The sequence below is a fragment of the Gekko japonicus genome, unplaced genomic scaffold, assembly GCF_001447785.1.
Source record: "Gekko japonicus isolate JY-2015 unplaced genomic scaffold, Gekko_japonicus_V1.1 scaffold1416, whole genome shotgun sequence".
NCBI classification, from domain to species: Eukaryota; Metazoa; Chordata; class Lepidosauria; order Squamata; family Gekkonidae; genus Gekko; species Gekko japonicus.
In genome coordinates this window covers 457,549-477,744 of record NW_015175401.1, presented here as the reverse complement: position 1 = coordinate 477,744, position 20,196 = coordinate 457,549, and positions in this window count along the sequence as shown.

The window sequence follows — 20,196 nt, the reverse complement described above, 5'->3', positions numbered from 1 at the left end:
GCTGGATGACCTTGGGCAAGCCATAGTTCTGTCAGAGCTGTCCTTGAAAGGGCAGTTCTCTCTCAGAGTTCTCTCAGCCCCACCCACCTCACAGGGTGTTTGTTGTGGGGAGGGGAAGGGAAAGGAGTTTGTAAGCCGCTCTGAGACTCCAAGTGATGGGCAGGGTATAAACCCAATCTGTTCGTCGTCGTCGTCGTCCTCCTCCTCCTCCTCCTCCTCCTTTTCTTCTTCTTGGTTTTTGGAGAACTCAGAAGCCTGTATACCAGCTGGTGTGGGAAAGGTTACAGGTTCAGACAGATTTTTTGGGGGTGGATTTGTCTGTGTGTGTGCATGCACACGCATGTGCGTATGTGCTTGCATGCCTAGAAGTCGTGGTGAGTTCTGGCAGCCCCTAGTGGGGTTTGGATGTTCCATAAAGGTGGCTCTGCCTCCCAAGCCCTGGTATTCCTTGGAGGTCTCCCTTCCAAGTACTCGCCAGGGTTGGCCCTGCTTAGCTTCCGTGATCTGACGAGATCGGGCTTGCCTGGGCTATCCAGGTCAGGGCAGGTTCAGGTGGATTTTGATAAAGGACGAGGAAAATTCACAACGGGTCTATTGTCACCAGTGAATCCTGGTAGCAAAGCGGCCCTTCTGTGCTTTGGAGTACCAGATACCGAGGACTAGCCAAACAGGGTGGGATCCGATGTCACGTCCTGCGTGGGAGTTGGCCGAGGCCATCAGCTGGATTGCCCTGAGTACACAAGCCGAGATGGATCTGTGGCTTGATCCAGCGAGGCAAGTCTGAGCTTCTTAGAGACTTAAGTTCATTCATGTATATTATTAGAATATGAATGATCGGGGTCTCGCGGGGAAGTGACTTATGGTGCTATGACGACGGTCGCCATGGCAACCTATAATGAATGGGCTGCCAGCGCATACGGTTCCAGGGGGGGAATTGGGCCGTGGTAATCGCAGGAATTTCTTCCGCTGAGTTCATGTGGAGGGCCAGAGAGACTTGCCTCGCTTTGAAGAGCTGGGGTGATCTTTGACAGGAGGGAACAGACAGCCCACCAAGTGCGTTTCCACACAAAACGAGGGAGACATTAACGGAGGCAAATTCTATTAAACCAGGCCTGTGCGACTGGGAAAGAAAGAGGGTGTCATCATTTGAATTTGACACGAATGGCGGGGAAGCTGCGCTGGTTCATAGAGCGGTTGCCGGAACGGTCTTGTTTGTGTGGAAAATGTTTTCAAGAGGGGAAGGGGATACCAGCTGCCTCATGAGGGATAGCTTGCGGTCTTTTTATTCAAGGAAACTAGACCATCAAAAAAGCATTTCAGATGCACAGGCCCAGCTAACTTTGTTTACTGTGCTCCCTGAGTGGATAACCTACAGATGTAGATGATACAGGCACATCAGTCTAAAATGCTCCCCTCTATCCTATTATTTGTTCCCTCCTGCCTTTGTCATCCTTCCCGCATGGCAATAGGGCTGCCAACTCCAGGTTGGGGGTGGATCCCGAGGATGGTGGGGAGGGGAGGGACCTCAACGTAGTCTGGAGATCCGCAGTGATTGCAGGAGATCTCCAGGCCACAGCTGGAGACTGGCAACCCAAAGTAGCAGGTCGAACCCTGCCCACCTCCAGTGTCACTTCCTGAGAGGAGACAGAAGGGCTACATCCATTTTTGGAATTCTATAAGGAGTGGTTTAACAACCAGGCAGTCTTTTAGCAACCTCTTAGCTTCAGGAGGTTTTTTTTAGGTGGGGGAATATATCTGTCCACCTGCAATCCGAAGCAGTACCATTCAGCGCCTTGCAGACTTGGAATCCAAGACAGGTTACATTTCAGCACAAAATGATTTCCCTGAAGCTGTGCACCTCAGTGACGACAAATCCCCCCTTAATTAACTTTTACACTGTTACAACTACTGAATAGAACGTAGTTCGAGACCCAATATTTAACTTCAATGTTTTTCTGCAACAAAGGTTAAATTAGTATCCCCAGGTATTGAAAAATCCTAATTGATAAAAGTGGAATGGCAAAAAATAACAAAGAACACTGAAATAATAAACACACCCCAACTCTCCTGTTACTTAAAAAAAAATATATTGGCTCATCTCTGCAAAAAAAGAATGTTCTGGCAATTCAGGTCGTTTTCAATACTGACTGACAGGCAGCAAATCCAAGGGCAGCGACAAGTAGCAAGACTTCAGGACCTTGGAGAGCTACTAGGGAAGTTGCAAGACAGTCCTTCAGGACCTTGGAGAGCTACTAGGGAAGGAGACGTTATTCCTTATTCCGACAATCTAAACCAGGCCATTACATTTTCTGATAACTGCCACACCACAGCACTGTCCTGCAGGTGAAGTTATAATAACAAATTTAGTGAGGTGATGCTCTAACTTGAAGTCAAACATTGTGGTGCTACTGAATGAGACCAAATTACACCTGTTGACTTCTATAATGTAGAGGGGAGCTGTAGGGGAGGAAAGACCCTTGATGAGGATTTAGCCTCCTCAGTGGAAAGTTCTGAACCATCACTCCCAGCTTCTGTTCTTATTCAAAGTCTGTTTCCAGCAGATTGAAGGAAGGGTGAAATCTCCAGGGCAATTGATCCTGACTTGAGGACACAGTCAGAGGATTACAAATGAAAGAGAGGTTGATTGTGACAATGTGAAATAGTTAGCTTATGAAAAGGATCACATTGGAATTACTGTTACATATTCTAAATTAATGGGGCTGTGGTGGTTCAGAGAATAAGACGCTGAGCTGCAGACTGGAAGGCCGGTAGCTCGACAGTTCGAGTCCCTAGTGCTGCGTGATGGAGTAAGCTCCTGTCTCTGGTCCCAGCTCCTGCCAACCTAGCAGTTCGAAAGCAAGAAATTGCAAGTAGATAAATAGGTACCACTTCAGTGGGAAGGTAACAGCATTCCATGCGCCTTGCTGATTAGTCATGCTGGCCACGGGAAAATTCTTTGGACAGCGCTGGCTCTTCAGCTTGGAAATGGAGATGAGCACCGCCCCCTAGAATCAGATTTGACTGGCTTTCGAGCAAGGGAAACTTTTACCTTCATTCTAAATTATGCAGAGTGAATAACACAGCACAACACTTGTATTAGCTTTAAAAGATAAACTTTACTTATTAATGAGGGAGGGTTTACCTGGAGTTTAAAGAAACAATAGAGGATAAACATCCTGACTAGCTGCTCTAACCTACGTCTTTACTCAGGCATTTCTAAACTTCGTGTGAGAACGAACTAGAGAAGAGACAAAGAGCAATAAAACAAACCCAATGCTGACTCTCTGGTCCATCCCCAAAGTAATGATTATCCAATCAGAGAATCCCAATGCTAACAAATTATGCATTTTGTCACGCAAAACATGCAGGCTTTACCATTGGGTCCCTAACCTAAACTGGCCAGGACATCAGCATGCATAAACAAACAGTTAATTCTTACAGGACTACAGAGAGAGAGCTTGCAAATCCCAACAATCGCTGGTTTTTATTGATTTCATTTGAGCATTCCTAAGGAGCTGCGGTGGTTCAAGGGGTTAAGACGCTGAACTGCAGGCTGTGGAAGGTCAGTAGTTCAGCAGTTCGAGACCCAGGTGCCGCAAGACGGAATGAGCTCCCGCCTCTAGTTCCAGCTCCTGCCAACCTAGCAGTTCGAAAGCAAGAAATTGCAAGTAGATAAATAGGTACCACTTCAGTGGGAAGGTAACAGCGTTCCGTGTGCCTTGGTGTTTATTTTTTGGTAAACAAACTTTTTATTTTTTTCAATAGGAACTTAACATCCAACAATATTCATTTTCATTTTCCCTTCGTTTACCCTGTTCCCCTTACCTCCCCTTCCTCCTGTGGCTTCCCGCAATGCTTCCACCCTTCCACCCACATTGTAATACATCATCAGTTATATCATTTTTCTTATTGCTACTATTTCCAGATAACATCAATTTCCTAATATTGTTCTAAACATATTAAATTTTGTTTTACATCCCAGTTCTTTTCCAGATATTTTTTAAAGTCACTCCATTCTTCTAAAAATATGTCGTCTTCCTTATTACTCAGTTTTTTTGTAATTTTATCCATTTCAGCCATGAACAGAACTTTTTGTATCCAGTCTTCAATCTCTGGTACTTTTTCATTTTTCCAAAATTGTGCATAAATCATTTTTGCTGTTGTTATTAAGTACCAGAGTAAAGTTTTTTTCGTCGTGTTGACTTCTTCCATTTTAAGTCCCAAAAGCAGAATTTCAGGTGCTTTTTTAAAAGAACATTTCAGTATCTTTTGCATTTCACTGTGGACCTTTGTCCAATAGTCCACAGCTTTTTCACATGTCCACCACATATGGTAAAATGAGCCCTCATGTTTTTTACACTTCCAACACTTGTTTGACATATTCTGGTTCATATTTGCAATTTTCTTTGGGGTCATGTACCACCTATACATCATTTTATAACAGTTTTCTTTAACATTGGTACAGCCCGATATTTTAATAGAGTTTTTCCACAAATATTCCCAGGTTTCCATATCAATTTCTTTATTCATATTAATAGCCCATTTTATCATCTGCTCTTTTAAGTGTGCCTTGGTGTTTAGTCATGCTGGCCACATGACCATGGAAATGTCTTTAGACAGCGCTGGCTCTTTGGCTTTGAAACGGAGATGAGCACTGCAACCCTAGAGTCGGATTCGACTGGCTTTCGAGCAAGGGAACCTTTACCTTTACTTTATCCCCAAACGTCCTTGCTGAGACATCTGTGCTTCCTGCCTTCGCTTCTAAATCTCCTACTCTCTTCCTTGACCCTCCAAGGCTTTACATTCTAACGGCCTCTCTGTTGTTGCAAAGATTTCTAGCTACCTCTGCACAGCCAGATCTAAGCAATCCTCCCATTGATAGTTTCACTCCAGATCACCGTATGATGGAATGTTGAGGGCTCTCAAGCGACTAGGCCCAATAGAGTGAGTGAAGCAGTTCCCCAGTCCAGATGAAGCCTGTGGTGCCTCCAGTATCCAGCTGCGCGTGACTGTTTTGGTGGGTGATCAACGTCAGGCATAGATGGCTCGCATGGTACAAATGCCGCAGCCAAGTCGCTTCTCTGTCGGCATCACAGCCTGGCCTCCCTTTACAGATTTCAATCTAGTGCTCATCTCCATCTATCTCGCTGACCCTTCAGCCTACGCCTTGGCTTGCTTTGTTTTCTCTGCCTCCTGGCATCCAGCCATGCCTTACTCCCACAACATTGTTCCCCCGCTCAGTAGGAATGAAAGATCCAGGCTTGGATCCTGAGTAGCCCAAGTGGAGTTGTGCTACAGAAAAGCAACTTTCCCACTCTCTGTGGCACCCAAAATGTGCTCCCATAGGCCACTGGAACCAAAGGAATTGAAAATCTGCAGCAGGAGTGGGGAATCAGCAAAGATCTTCCTCCCCTTTTGGGGTGGAAGAGCCCCACAATGAACTATCTTCAGCTGAATTAATACAGTAAAGGGGAAAGCCCTTTTTACTAGAACCACTTCCCTCTGGGATCAAACAGGATCAAAACAAAGATCACCATCCATAAAATGTAAACTGCATGCTCCTTTAGCCTCAATTGACCTTGGGGCCATGTGGCAAAGAAAGGGGAGGTTTAACCCTTCTGCCTCTCCTTCTTTTTGCTGTTTGAAATTGGACCGCCTATTGTGTCATCAGAATTTTAGCAGGACAAAAGATACGTCCTTTAAAAATGGACATTTCCCTTTAAAATGCTAACAACAAAGCAGGAAGCTTGGTTTTGAACCGTAAAATAATGTGGTGGTTGAAGAGTTTAACCCTCTCTCCTTTCCCTGTGTGGCCCCAGGGTAGACTGAGGGTCCGTGAGCCTGCAGTTTGCATTTTATGAATGGAATAAGACCGCTCTCTTCATCTCAGTCTATTTGAGCTTTGTGATTTCCAAACTAAACAATGCTTTCCTCAGGGCTCTTTTTGTAGAAAAAGCCCAGCAGGAACTCATTAGCATAATAGGCCACACCAACAACAGGAACTCATTAGCATATTAGGCCACACCCCTGACAGCACAGCTCATTAGCGCATTATGCCGCACCCCCATGTTACCAGAAGTGTGGTTATCCAGCCACACCCACCTTCTGCTTCTTATTCTGTTTACCTTGTTTATTGTCAAAACCCAGGGCCTTTTTTTGTAGCAGGAACCCCTTTGCATGTTAAGCCACACCCCTAATGTAGCCAATCCTAATGAGTTTCTGCTGTTGGGTGTGGCCTATTACGCTAATGAGTTCCTGCTGGGCGTGGCCAACTTGGGAGCCAGCTGGAACTCCGTTCCTGTGCGTTCCTGCCCAAAAATAGCCCTGCCTGGCATTATCCCCCCACCCTCCTTCTTTCCCTGGAACTAGCCCTGGTGCTGTTGATTTGGCACCTGCTGCAGTCACTGGGAAACAGGCAGGCCAAACCCCTAGCCACTTAGCATAAAGTCTCCGCAGAGAGTCTCAGGACCGGGGAAACTACGGCTACAGGGAGAAGGTTCTATGCCATGCCCAGTCTGTAAACTGAGCCGCCTGATTTCAGAACAGCTTTTTAAAAGAGAGCGGCCTGCGGTGAAGGAACAAGGGGATTGTTATCATCTGGGGAAGGAGGAAGGGGCGAATGAGGAATAAGCAACACACACAACAATTCTGTGTGGCGGAGGCCAGCTACCGAGCAAGGGCTGGGGATTGATTTCACACTTGAGTGGTGCCTCTCTAATTGCTTTAGCCTGTGATCTATAGAGTGGATTTTCTCACTCGGTCAGCTCCAGAGGCAGTGCAGGTTTGAGTTCTTGGCAACTGCACGTCTTTTAAGAACTCAAATAATCTCTGAGGCACCGGCTAGAGAAGGAGTGCCATGACCCTGCAATCCGTTTTACGTCAATTCCAGAGGGGTTGCCATGTGATGGGGGGGGGAGAGCTGCGTGATATGGCCCACTCTCATCAGTTCCTGGAAGCTAAGCAGGGTCGGTACCTGGAAGGGAGGCTACCAACGAAGACTCCGCTGAGGAAGGCAATGGCAAATCCCCTCTGCTTCTCACCTGCCTTGAAAGCCCCTGGCTGGGGTCGCTGTAAGTGTTGTGACTAGTCTGTTGGAGAGTCTTGCAGTACAATTGGACTAGTAGACTGGTGGCAGCCTCTGCTTTCATGAAACACACCTCACTCCCTCAGATGCATGCCGTGTCCCATTGAGTTGGCAGAGAGCCTGCTCCCCAAAGTTACAAGCCACACAAGGGGAAGGGAGTTCCTACAAAGGGAGCCCAGAAGGCCTCACTGCCCAAGACAGGGCGCGTGGTGTACCATTGCCAGGCATGGGGGAAGCCAAGAACTAAAGAGTGAAATGATCCACTCAACTTTTTAAGTACTGGTGAATTGGCAAAGTAGAAGAAATCTAGATCTCCTAGGAGGCCTGGTGGCAAAAGGCCGGTGGGATGAAGTCCACATTGCCAGACCTTGTTAGACGAGTGAAGGACTATGCACTGTCCCATGCCTCAGCCTTCAGGAGATCACCATAGATTTAGTCAGAAAGCCAGGTCAGGACACACACAGCATCCTTCCTGTTATCTGATCCTATCCCCTTGGAAGTAGAATGCTGTTCCCTCCAATGTCAATGCCAATAAAGGTAACTGAATTGGAGAATGCTGTTCTTAGGGATGAGTTGCCTTCCTTCCAGCTTGACACCTCACTCTCTCACATGCTTCCTCTCACACACACAAAGAAGGAGCACGCTTTCTCTCCATCTTTGAACAGTGGATGCAGGGGCTCTCTTCCCTGCATCCATACCCATCCTAGCTAGTTAGAATAGATTCTGGGTCTGTCTCTCTTCTATACTATCTAGAATGAAGTTCCGTATAATAAAGAACTCTTCTTAGTTTTGAATCTGACAATCGGTTCTGTGTAACTTGGTAAGCTTGCTAGCACACTCAGTACCTAAGCTGTGCTGCGTGGAAATGCCTAGTGCATGCTGCTACATCAAGAGTGATTCCTGTTTCTACTAAAACCAGAGAATCCAACAGACCTACCTGCAGTGAGATTGCCAGTTCCGGAGACAATGGAGCACCCAGGATATTGGGGGGCAAATGGAAGATTCCTGGTGCCCGCATGTGATGTCATCAGTCTAGGGTTGCCAACCTCCAGGTGGGGCCTGGAGATCTCTCCAGATGAGAGAGATCTGGTCCCCTGGAGAAAAGGCCTGCTTTGGAGGATGAACTCTATGGCATTATACCCCAATGTGGTCCCCCATCCCCAAGCTCCACCCCCAAAATCTCCAGGTATTTCCCAAGCCAGGACTGGTGACCTTCCCCCCAAACTCATGCCAGCTTTCATCAGCTGCTCAGAAACTGCATCGTTACACAGTGCTGCCTCTGGATGGCCTGGGGTCCATCAGAGTATAGGATACTGGAAGCCCCTGGAAGATCTGGATATGAGAAGGGCCCCGCTAGATAGGACCACCGTTCCATCTAGCCCAGCATCCTGTTCCACACAGTGGCCGACCTCTTCTCCTGGAGAGCCAACAAACAAGGCATGAAGGCCGAGACCTTTCCCTTGAAATTGCCTCCTCACCCCTGGGATTCAGGGGTGAGGCTGCTGCTCTACAGCAGTGCTTCCCATCCTGAGAGCTGGGACCCACAGTGGGTCACAGGCAGTGTTCCCTCTAAGCTGAATAAGGGTGAGCTAGCTCACAGTTTTTTAGCCTCCAGCTCACACATTTTTGTCTTAGCTCACAAAGGATGGCTCTGGAGCAAACTAGTTTATGCAGTAGCGAAATCACTCGCTCACAACTTTAATGTCAGTAGCTCACAATGTAGAATTTTTGCTCCCAAGACTCCACAGCTTAGAGGGAACATTGGTCACAGGCCAGCCGTCCCTCATGGCAGCGCCTGCCTTTCATGTCCTTCTCGTTCTTTCCTTCCTGCCAACTGCTCACGTTTCCATCTCCCCCTCTTTCCTCGTGACAATAACGAGGAGGGGAAAGCCATCAGGCCACTAGTAATTTCACAGTAGTAGCTGAGAGAGGGGGGGAGGTTGGAGGGTAAGTGGGAGCTGTCCAGAATGCCATGGGAAAACTGGAGGAGGGTCCAAAGAGGCACGTGCCTGCCTGGGGGGGGTCTGTCTTGGTGCTGCTTCTTCATTATCCCACCCTCTTGCCCTGCAGTGCCTCACTGCCCTCTGACAGCTTGTGGGAGCTGTGCCGCACCCAGCCCCCTCGCTGCCAGCCTCTTCACCATCATCTGCCATCTTCCTGTATCTCCTCAACCCACCCCTCCACCCCGCCCCTGGGAGCAACTCCTCAGACTCCAGCTCTGGCCCAGCTGGCAGAGGAGGAGGAGGAGGAGAGGAACTCCCCCTGGCTTGGGGTTCATAGTGGGAGCAGTTGCACCCCTTTTGTGTGATGCTTGCTGGTTTCTGGTTGGGCACTATGGAAAATGGAAGGCTGGAAGCCCTGACCTGGATAGTCCAGGCAAGCTGGTTCTTGTCTGATCTCGGAAGCTAAGCAGGGCCGAGGAAGTACTTGGAAGGGAGACCTCCACGGAATACCAGGGCCAGGACGCAGAGGCAGGCAATAGCAAGCCACCTCTCTGAAACGTCCAAGCCCCACTAGGGAGCACCCGAAATCAACCATGACTTCTAGGCACGCATTCACACATACACAGAGAGAGAGAGAGAAATACCAAAACGAATGAAAGAAAAGCAAATGGAATGCTAGAACAGATGGGTACCAAGGTCATAGTTTGCCCAGGGCACCAAAAACCCTTTGGGCCAGCCCTGGATAGGTCACTGTATGAAATAAATTTGGACTTCTGGGTCACCATACCAAAAAGGTTGGGAACCACTGTCCTACTGTAGAAGGATCACCAGCTTTGAAGAAAAGGATTGTTAGCTCTTGAGAAAGAGAGTCTTGAAACAGCTCTCATTGATAGCTTGTTGGGTGTGGCTCTTACTTGCTACAAGCTTCATCGCCCCTAACGAAGTTGGGAGAAAGTGAACTTTCTTACACAGCGGGATAATTCTTTGGAAAGTTTTCCTGTGTCAGATTTTTCAAGCGTCTGGAATGGATATTTCTGAGACTGAATTTTGACTTTTGATTTACATGCAGTTGTATTTGTACTGTATCTTGTTTATGCTTATTATTATAGTTGGGATAAAGCAGACTTATAACCTTTAAAAGTTTATTTATTACATATTTTTGCATGGTATAACCTTGTCTAAGTTAGCAGTTCTGCGTATACCATGGCACTTCCATTGGTGGTGGTGGTGGGGAAACCCTTCACATGAGCAGCAGAGTAAATTAAGGACGAAAACAAGCCTAACATTTACAGAGCAGCAAGGGGGGGAATTAAGACCTGCCTTCCCAGGAGCCTTTAATTATCTGCCTACTTAAATTGTCATGGCACTCTCGCATGCCCCTGGTACACAGTGGGGGGGATTAACATTTCCAAGGGATGGCATTTCAAAGGATAGATTTGGAACAAGTTTGAGTCCATTGGCACCTTTAAGATCAACACAGTTTAATTCAATGGGTAAACTTTCATGTGTAAACACACTTCCTTAGATACAGTGAGTGAAAGGTAATTTCCTCGAGCCCTACATATAGGAAGATGGGGGTGGGCTTCTTGACGGCTGCCTCCCCCATCTTCCTGTATGTGTATATGTACGTAGGGCTTGAGGAAATTCTGGTTCACTGTATCTGAGGAAGTGTGCTTGCACACGAAAGCTTATACATTGAGTAAAATTTTGTTGGTCTTAAAATTGCAAAGGATATGAGCGCCTGACTGCAGAAGAAACGATGGACTTTTAACTTTTAATACTAAAAGAATAATATACTAATACATTAACACCACTCAACTCTTTTCTTTATCCCTCTATATACTCTTCCTATTTTTCTGAATTTTAAGCGAAATATCTCTCCTTTTTAGGAGAGGGAATAAAACATTTATTTTAAAAAAATGGCAAAGGATAGTCCATCAATTAGGACTTGAGGGCATGGCTAGCACACCGGGATATCTGACTTTGGAGAACGGGCTGTGGCTCAGCGGTAAAGCATCCCTTGGTGTGCAGAAGGTCCCAGGTTCAAGCCCCAGAATTTCCTTCAGGGCTATTTTTGGGCAGGAACACACAGGAACGGAGTTCCGGCTGGCTCCCAAGTTGGCCACACTCAGCAGGAACTCCTTAATATAATAGTAGGCCACACCCAACAGCAGAAACTCATTCGGATTGGCTACAATTAGGGGTGTGTGGCCTGACATGCAAAAAGCCCTGGGTTTTGACAACAAACGAGGTAAAGAGAATAAGAAGCAAAAGGTGGGTGTGGCTGGATGACCACACTTCTGGTAACATGGGGGTGCGGCCTAATATGCAAATGAGCTGTGCTGTCAGGGGTGTGGCCTAATATGCTAATGAGTTCTGGCTGTTGGGTGTGGCCTATTATGCTAATGAGTTCCTGCTGGGCTTTTTCTACCAAAAAAGCCCTGCCTGTTATAGAGTCTGGCAGTAGGCGGTGTAAAAGACATCTGCCTGAGAGCCATTGCTGGTCTGGGTAGGCAATATACTAACTTTGATGGATCAAGGGTCTGATTCAGTACAGGGCAGCTTCGTGTGTTCATGAGTTCACTTCCAAGACGCCTGCTATCCTGACCCCAATGTGGTGTATTGGTTAGAAGGTGGGACCTAAGATCTAGCAGACCCAGGCTCGAATACCACGATAGCTCACTGGGTGACCTTGGGCCAGTCACACACTCTGCGCCTAACCTTCCTCACAAGGTTGTTGTGAGGATAAATGGAGGAAAAGAGAATTATGTAAGATGCTTTGGGTCCCCTTTGGGGGGGAAGTTAGGGTATAAATAGAGTACGTCATTTTCATCGTTTTCCAGCAGTACAGATCTCGGCCCACAAGGAATATTTTTCAGATCCGTGTTTCCCAAATGCTGTGAGATGGCAGCTAACTCTCCTCCATGCTTAACTAAAATGGCCTTCCTGTCTAAGTCATTGTGTCATTAATAGATGTGTGACAGGCAGAAATTCAGATGGTGTGCCCTTTTCCATCATTCAAGCTAGATGGTGCTTTACCTTCTGGATTCCTGCCTCTTGTGCAGCCAAAGCCCAGAGCCTGTTTAATTAACATTAGCATTGGATATTTAGCAGAGTGCACAGAGTGCGGTGGAAATAAAGCAGCCACAGGCATGCGTGTGTTTAGCTTCTAAGAAACGTTTACTAGAAAATTAGGGAAGGGATTACATGGGGAGAAGAAGAAGAATCGTCTGACTCCATCTTGTTTCCTTCCTGTGACTGGTGCGCTCAGGTTCTTTCTGTCTGAGTGTGAGAACAAAGGAGACAAAGTTTCCCCCCAAAGGCTTCCCCCACCCCATGTACATGCCAAATAGCATTTACCATCTCCAATATACTGATTAGCCAATAGTCAATCTTAAGGTCACTTCATTAAGAATAATACCTCCCCCTTTCTGGCGGAGAAGGATCTACATCCAATTGGCTCTAAGCTAACAAGCTAACAGTAGCATACAGAAACAGCAGCTTAACTCTTTCATGACTGAAGAGATGACACTTGCAAAAACCCAACAATTAGCGATCATCTTTCATTTCGGGAAGGAAACCCCCCCCCCCCATTTAGCCAGGTGGTTTAACATATTTCCCCAAGCATAGGGTACGGACTCCTTTTCGGAATTATCTTTTTCCCTGACACTCCACAGAGAAACAAAGGTCTTCAGGAAAGGACCTGCAAGTGGATTCCAGAAACGGATAATGGTGGTAGACGTTATTTATAATATACATGTAGTACAGTGCCTGCCAAAGCCCCGTCAAAGCCATTGGGGCTACCACCTCCGCAACAGGAAATGACATACCAGCACACCAGAAGTGACATCACAGCACCACTCAAGAGTCTTGATATGTAAAGGAGGCCTATGGCAGCAGCGGGGGCATTGAGAGGAGGCAAATGTTTGCCCTGGTGGTGGGAGAGAATCATCATCATCATCATCATCATCATCATCATCATCATCATCATCATCATCATCATCACAACCTTTATTGGCATGGCAAAGAATCAGTTCCCCTTACACCTTATGTTGTCATGAAGCAACGGGAAGGGAGGGATGGTACCAAAGCCCCCAGGACAGTGAGTGAACCTAAGGGAGATAGCCAGAGGGACACACGAGGCATAGAGGTGCGAGAAGACATTCTGTGTTCCCAGAACAGGTTCAAGTAGGGTTGCCAGGCTCCCCCCCCCCCCCCCCGGTCAGGGTGTAACCATAGAGTTTTGGTCACAAAAGCCAGAGCATCGTTGTGTAACAGGCCCAGCATGATGACATCACTTCCGCATGACGTCATCACACAGCACACATGCAAAGTGTACGCGCCAGAAGATCCAGGCTCGGAGCTGGGAGCCCCCTGCCGCAAGCCCGGTAAGACCTGGCGACCCTAGGATCAGGGCATATCTGGCAGTTTGGACTGGCCAATGATGATGTAAGCATGCCCTTTGAAAGGGCGGAGCTTGGGCACCTGGAGGACTTTCCATCCAAGGCCTATTCCTCACGTAACGATTGGTTCTAGAGATGCAGGCAGCCCTACCAAATGGGTAACTGCCTGTGGCCTCAAAGGAATTCCCAGTGCATTCTGGGATATCTGTCTATCAGACACCAACGTGAAACCAGGAACTCTGACAACCTGGCCCCAGCCCTCTGGTTCCCTGCATCACTGTCAGCTTGTCAGAAGATGGAGCGGCTGGCCTGCAGTCTTCTGCTCCTCCAGGCAGCTGCTGAGGCTGGAGGGAGCACAATCGCTTCCCTTCTTTTTCAGCATAGACCTGCCAGTCTCCAGGTGGGGCCTGGAGATCTCCCAGAATTACAACTGATCTCCAGCCCACAGAGATCACTTCCCCCTGGAGAAAATGGCCACTTTGGAGGATGGTTGCTATGGCGTTATGCCCCACTGAAGTCCTTCCCCTCCCCTCCCCAAACCCTGCCCACCCCCAAATCTCCAGGAATTTCCTAACTCTGAGCTAAGAGCCCTAGAACATCAGCAGGTGTCAGGTGACACAAAGGGCTCCTCTCTCTGGCCTGGCTCCTCATGCCGAGCAGCTTGCGTGAATGTCGAGCTGTGTGTCCAGCCGGCTGTTTGAGTGCTTGTTTTAACTCCAGGCTGCCAGCGCTGACAGAAATACTACCCATCCCAAACTGCAGCCGTGTTTTTCCAGTGCCCAAGGCAGTCTTAGCAGCTACCCCCCCGCCCCCCGTAAATGGGTAAATGTGAAAAGACGCTTGCTCCCACCTGTGATCGCTTAGAGCTTTGCCATCTGGAAGCATGCGAGTGCGTGTCACGTGGCTTGCAGAACGGTGGCATACCTGCTGCCTTTCTGGCAGAAGGTAGACACACTCGGTTCTAAAAGGAGCACTGGAAGAAATCCATGGAAGCAGACTGCTTCTGTGTTGGAGGCAGAGCTTAAAAGGCCTGTGTGGGAAAGTCATTTCGAAGGCGGCGCTTCCTGGTTCCCCAAATTAGGAACAGATCAGGCCAGGGATCAGTCCCACCCCAGATGGTCCCTGTGTACAGATGGGACTGAGGGCAGCTTGGAAGCCATTTGTCCGTCCTACATAGAGTTGCCAAATCCGGGTTGGAAAATGCCTGAAGATTTTGGGGGTAGAGTGTAATGTATTCAATAGCTGCCATTGAATGCATGATGTATGTGAAACTTCTAATTGACTTGCCATGTTGAGCTTCGTCCTGGGCTAGGATCCAAATCCATCCAATCGCATTGCTAGCCCAGGAAGCACCTAGCCAATCACCTTACAGCAAGCTCCCTGAGCGGGAACGTCCGTGATTGGTCCTTATATGAACAACTATATTGGTTGGTATTTGTACAGTGGGTGTGGCTACATTAGCCAGGAGAGTTTAAAAGCAGGACAACTGCAATGTAGAAGCTGAACTGTTCTGTTCTGGCTATCAGATGTTGATCCGTGTTGGAGATGTGTTCGAGTCGAAGAATAAAGTTGTGTTCTTCCTGAATCACTTTCCGACTGCTTTGTTAAGCGAGCGACTTAACATAGAGCCTGGGGAGGGCAGGGTTTGGGGAAGGGAGGGGCCTCAGCAGGGCGTGATGCCACAGAGTCCACCCTCCAAAGCAGCCATCTTCTCCAGGGGAACTGATCTGTGTAATCCTGAGATCCACCAGGAGGCTCAGGCAAAGCAAAAAAAAAAAGCAACTGTGAAAAGTTAACTATTGAAAAATGAAACATTCAATAATCTTCAATATCTAATTCATGTAAGCAAAAATTCAGATAGACAGCAAGTCATATAAACAGACATATATTCGTTTCATTCATTTCCAAGTAATAAGCAGAATTTTCAAAAAACATTCCAAAACCGCACAAAATTGGTGAGCTCAGATCAAAGTTATTAGGAAGAAGAAGAAGAAGATGAAGAAGAAGAAGAAGAGGAAGAGGAAGAGGAAGAGGAAGAGATTGGATTTATACCCTGCCCTTCACTACCCGAAGGAGTCTCAGAGCAGCTTACAGTCTCCTTTCCCTTCCCCTCCCCAGAAGAGACACCCTGCGAGGTAGGTGAGGTTGAGAGAGCTTTTTTGAGAACTGTGTTCATGAGACAGCAGCTCCAAAAGAACTTATATCTGACCCAAGGTCACACCAGCTGGCTGCACGTGGAGGAGTGGGGAATCCCAGACTGGAGTCCACGCTCTTATCCACTACACCAAACTGGTGCCATGGAGAAGGATTAGAATCCTTAAGTCTTATCATAAACAATTTTTCACAAGATGGTTACTGAAGAGTGGTGCTGTGATGAATGTTGATTTGTTCTTCAGAAAGGTCTTAATAACTTCCAAGGTCATTGTCATTTGGTTCTCCAATGGAGCCAGGAGTCCGGCAACTGTACCGCCATGGGGTTCCCTCAACAGAGTGAGGACATCATCCTGTTATTCTGCCACATTCCATGTGGTTCTCGCATGGAGCTGCTACTGGAGCAGAGTAGCACCTGACAATCTTGATAGAGAGGCTGAACTAGAAGTGAGGGAACTTTAACTTAGTTGCAAAAGTTGCCCCTCTTCAGTAATTTTCTGGAGAGGAAGGTTCCAAAGAGGGGTGAAAATGGTCATCTATTCAGAGCAAGTGTGTGAGTCGCTGCCCTCATTCAGAACTGGCTTTGTGATCTTTGTGTTAGTGTGGCGCCATCCCACTAAGTTAGTGATCCCTAATTGGCTGAGATCCCGTAGTAATAGGCTACTGACTGTATTATACTGGATTATATTGACTGGATAATTTTAAAAAATGTGTCAGGAGGTCTTTTGGGGAAACATTTTGGGTCCCACAACAGCGCTGTGTTGTGGGCGAACATTCAGCTCAGACTCATGCAGAAGTGTCCCGTGTCCCCCCCCCCCGCCCCCGCCAAGTTACAACAGTTAAGAAGGAATTGGCTGGCATGGGAAGGACAAGACAGCAACAGGGGGGGAATGTTAAGCTCATGCCAAGCAATTCCAATTCTAACTCAAGAAGGAGGTCTTCCCCCCCCCCAACAAATAAAGACAACACTAACAATCTACTATAATCCAAGAGGGGTAGCCATGTTTGTCTGTCTGTAGCAACAGAAAAGAGCAAGAGTCCAGTAGCACCTTAAATACTAACAAAATTTCATGTGTCAATGCCATGGCTCACGAAAGCTCACACCCTGTCAAAAAAATTGTAAGTCGTTAAGGTGCTCTGGACTCTTGCCCTTTGCTACAACGTGCCCCAAGCACAAAACAAAACCCTTGCACCAGGCCCCATGTCCCCACATACTGAGCCAATGCTGCAGAGTGGCCCCAAGCCACTCTGCTCAGCGCAGCCTTCTCCTCCTGCTGCTGCTGCTGCAACAAAGGACTTCCAGCCCTGGCTGCATCTGCTGCCTCTCTTGCAGCAGCAACAGAAGCAGCTCCGGCTCCACTGCAACCTCTAGTCCTCTAGTCCTTTCGGTTGGAGAGACTCGATTCTGGGCTGCTTTTCTGTGTAAGCTGGGAAGGGGGGGGGATCTCCAGCGTTTGCATTTTGCAATTTTTTTTAATTTTATTGCAATTTTACTTTTATTTGCATTTTTAAAAACCTATTTATTTTTGGGCCCAGAAAAAAGAAAATGAGACTGAAGCTTCCCTGATAGTGCCTGGAGTCATTTTGGAAACCCCAGATGCATCTTCCATTCCTCCCCCCCATTTTTTTGATTTTTGTCCATGGGGGCAGTGCTCACCTGTGGGGGCATTGCCCCCAAATGCCCCCATGGCTATGGGCCTGGAAGGGGTGAAAGGCGACGGCAACCCTAGCTACTAGTAAATAGCCAGTAAAGCCTCAAATCTAGGCGACAAAGTCTGCCCTTCTTTCTCCTCAGTAATCTGTCCACTTCCCTACCTCTTCTGTGGGAATCAAGCTCTGATGGCAATGGCTAACCAGATCCTTCACTTGACAGGAGAGGGCATCTATGTTTGGCCTTCCATTGTCTCCTTCACAGAGCAGTATAGTTATTTCCGTCTCTTGCTTCCCTTTTCTGTCAAACTTCCCCCTTTCCTTCGTTGGAGAGTTTTAATGGGCGGCCGTTAAAATCCACTCTTTTCCGGTGTGCCATGGTTAAAGAGGTCATTTGCAAAGTTTCTGCTTCTGGTGGGAGGAGTGCACGGAAGGGAAAATGCGTGGCCCCAAAGAGAGTATCGGGTTGTGATTCACTTGAGAGGATTTGATGACATCATAAACCCCCCCAAGGACATGGTGTGAGGGAGCAGCAATTGTTGGGAGGGAACAGAATGTGCCGTTTTCATTTCAGGGGCATTGTGTGTTTGACTGGGTGTTGTTTTAACTTTCTTTTTCAAGGGGCAGTGGAATATTTTAAGCCATGGGAGTGGGGGAAATCTCTAGCAGGGATGGTTAGCCTTGGAGCTGACGCCCTCCTCTTTCAAATACCACAAGCCTTTGAAGAAACAGATAAGGGGTAAAATTATACGAGACAAGCAGGGCAGCTCTGAACATGTATGGATCTTGTAAAAAGGTAAAGGTAAAGGTTCCCTTGCTCGAAAGCCAGTCGAGTCCGACTCTAGGGTTGCGGTGCTCATCTCCGTTTCAAAGCCGAAGAGCCAGCGCTGTCCGAAGACATTTCCGTGGTCATGTGACTGGCATGACTAAACACCAAGGCGCACGGAACGCTGTAAGAATATGCAAAAAGCCTTATATCCAATAGCCAAGGCCTAACTCCTGTTCGGATCAAGAAATCCACAAAACAGGTACCTGGCCCTAGATAGGATTAACACTTCTGCAAATCCAGGTTAACTCCTGGGATTGTACAAAAATCTTATATGTAAAATAAAATAAAAATTGAGAGACGGGTTTTTCAAAAACCCTAATAGTAATAGCGATATCTGTGAATGCACTGACACACCACACACACACACACACAAAGTTCAGGCAGCATCTTGCTGTGGTGATCCAAAATGGTACCCGACAGGACAGCCGCGGCCACCACAATGAGGAAACTGTAGGTGAGGGGAAAAGAAAGCAGAACCAAAGTTGGGGGAAATGAGCCAGAAGGAGGGAGTGTTCAAAACCCTTCCCACGCATTACTGCAGAATGCTTATATTGGTGTTTGGAGCTCACATACCCTTCATTCCATGAATGATGATGGAAAACCGAATGACGAGAGTGCTGATCTAATACTTCAACAGCAGACCGTATCCCAGGACAGGAAAGGTTATGTTAGTCACTCTCTCAAATAGCCTGTAACACAGTGAAGGCCAGAATGAAAAGCAGGAGGGTTTTAAAAAAAATAAAAAAACGACGAAAAGAGACTCCAACCAGCCTACAAAGCAACACTGATTCCACACCACCTTTAACTAGGGTTGCCATTCTCAAGGTGGTGGCTGGAGATCTCCCGGGATTACCACTGATCTCCAAATGACATTCCTGTGAGTCTCTCGGAGTGATGGAAGGACCATTTGAATTAAAGCCTGTGTAGAAGCACCTGTTTGAGGAGTTACTCTGTTTCCTCCTTAGGACCTTGGCCATGTTTCTAGCTACTATCACTCTCTGGAGTCTTTTTGTGTGTGGCTGTTCTGGTTGCAGAATTCTGCCTCCCCCTTCCACCAAATGGAGTTGAGACGGCTCTCGAAAAAGCCCTGCCTCCTCAACCATCACTTCCACAATAGGCAGCCGCCTGCAGTGTACCTGAGTGTTGCTTTGCAGGCAATGAGCTGTCGCTTTTTGGTTTAAAAAAAATACTGACCTGTAGTCCATATTTGTTCCACTCAGCAAAGTCGGAAGCCTTCCTGTGGGCTAACGAGACTTCCTTCAGCTCAAGGGGTCTTCCACCAGCGGAAGAGCCGCTGGAGTTGGAGAAGGGCTTTTGAGGCTGGAAGAAGGCATCGGACTTGGCAGAGTGGAGTGGAAGGAGACAGGCCTTTGGCCTCTCTGGGTGCAGCCGGAGGCGGAAAAGGGCAGGAAGGACTTCTTTACAACTTGGTAGATCCAGAAAAGGTCCTGGAAAGCAGATGAGGATTCGGAGCTTTCTGGAATGTACTTATTTTTTTTCAGTTCTCGATACGAGCGTAAGTACCCATCCATTCTTTTAAACTAGTTCTATCCCACCTGGTCTCCACGTACCATGTCCACATACCTTATCTACCTGGCTGACAACTGCCCACCCCCCCCAAGTTGCTCCAGGAAAATACTGGCTGGTTAACAATCCTATGCTCTTCAGAAGGCATGTGTGAAAGCAACACTGGTGTAATTCCATAGGGCCAATTCCAGATTTTGTGGACCCCTGGGTGAGAGATCATCTGCAGGCTCCCTCTATTGCAAAGAGCACAGTAGAGCTCCGGAACAAGGGAGTGCCCCAGATTATTATTATCGTATGGCATTGTGTGTAGTATAGCCAAGAGATCCTAAGATTGCCTGGCAGCCAAAAGTTCTGTCTTCTTTAGCATTATGCATCACTAGGTGGTGAGCTAGACTTGTTTTTAAGGCAAGAGACATTTCAGAGGTGGTTTGCCATTGCCTGCCTCTGCCTCACGACTCTGGTATTCCTTTGAGGTTGCCCTTCCAAATACTAACCAAGGTCGACCTTGCTTTGCTTCTGAGATCTGATGGGATCGGGCTAGTCTAGTGCCCCGGAGTCCTCTCTCCACAAGGCTGCCTGTAGTGCCACCAATTCTGTGTCCTGTGAGGT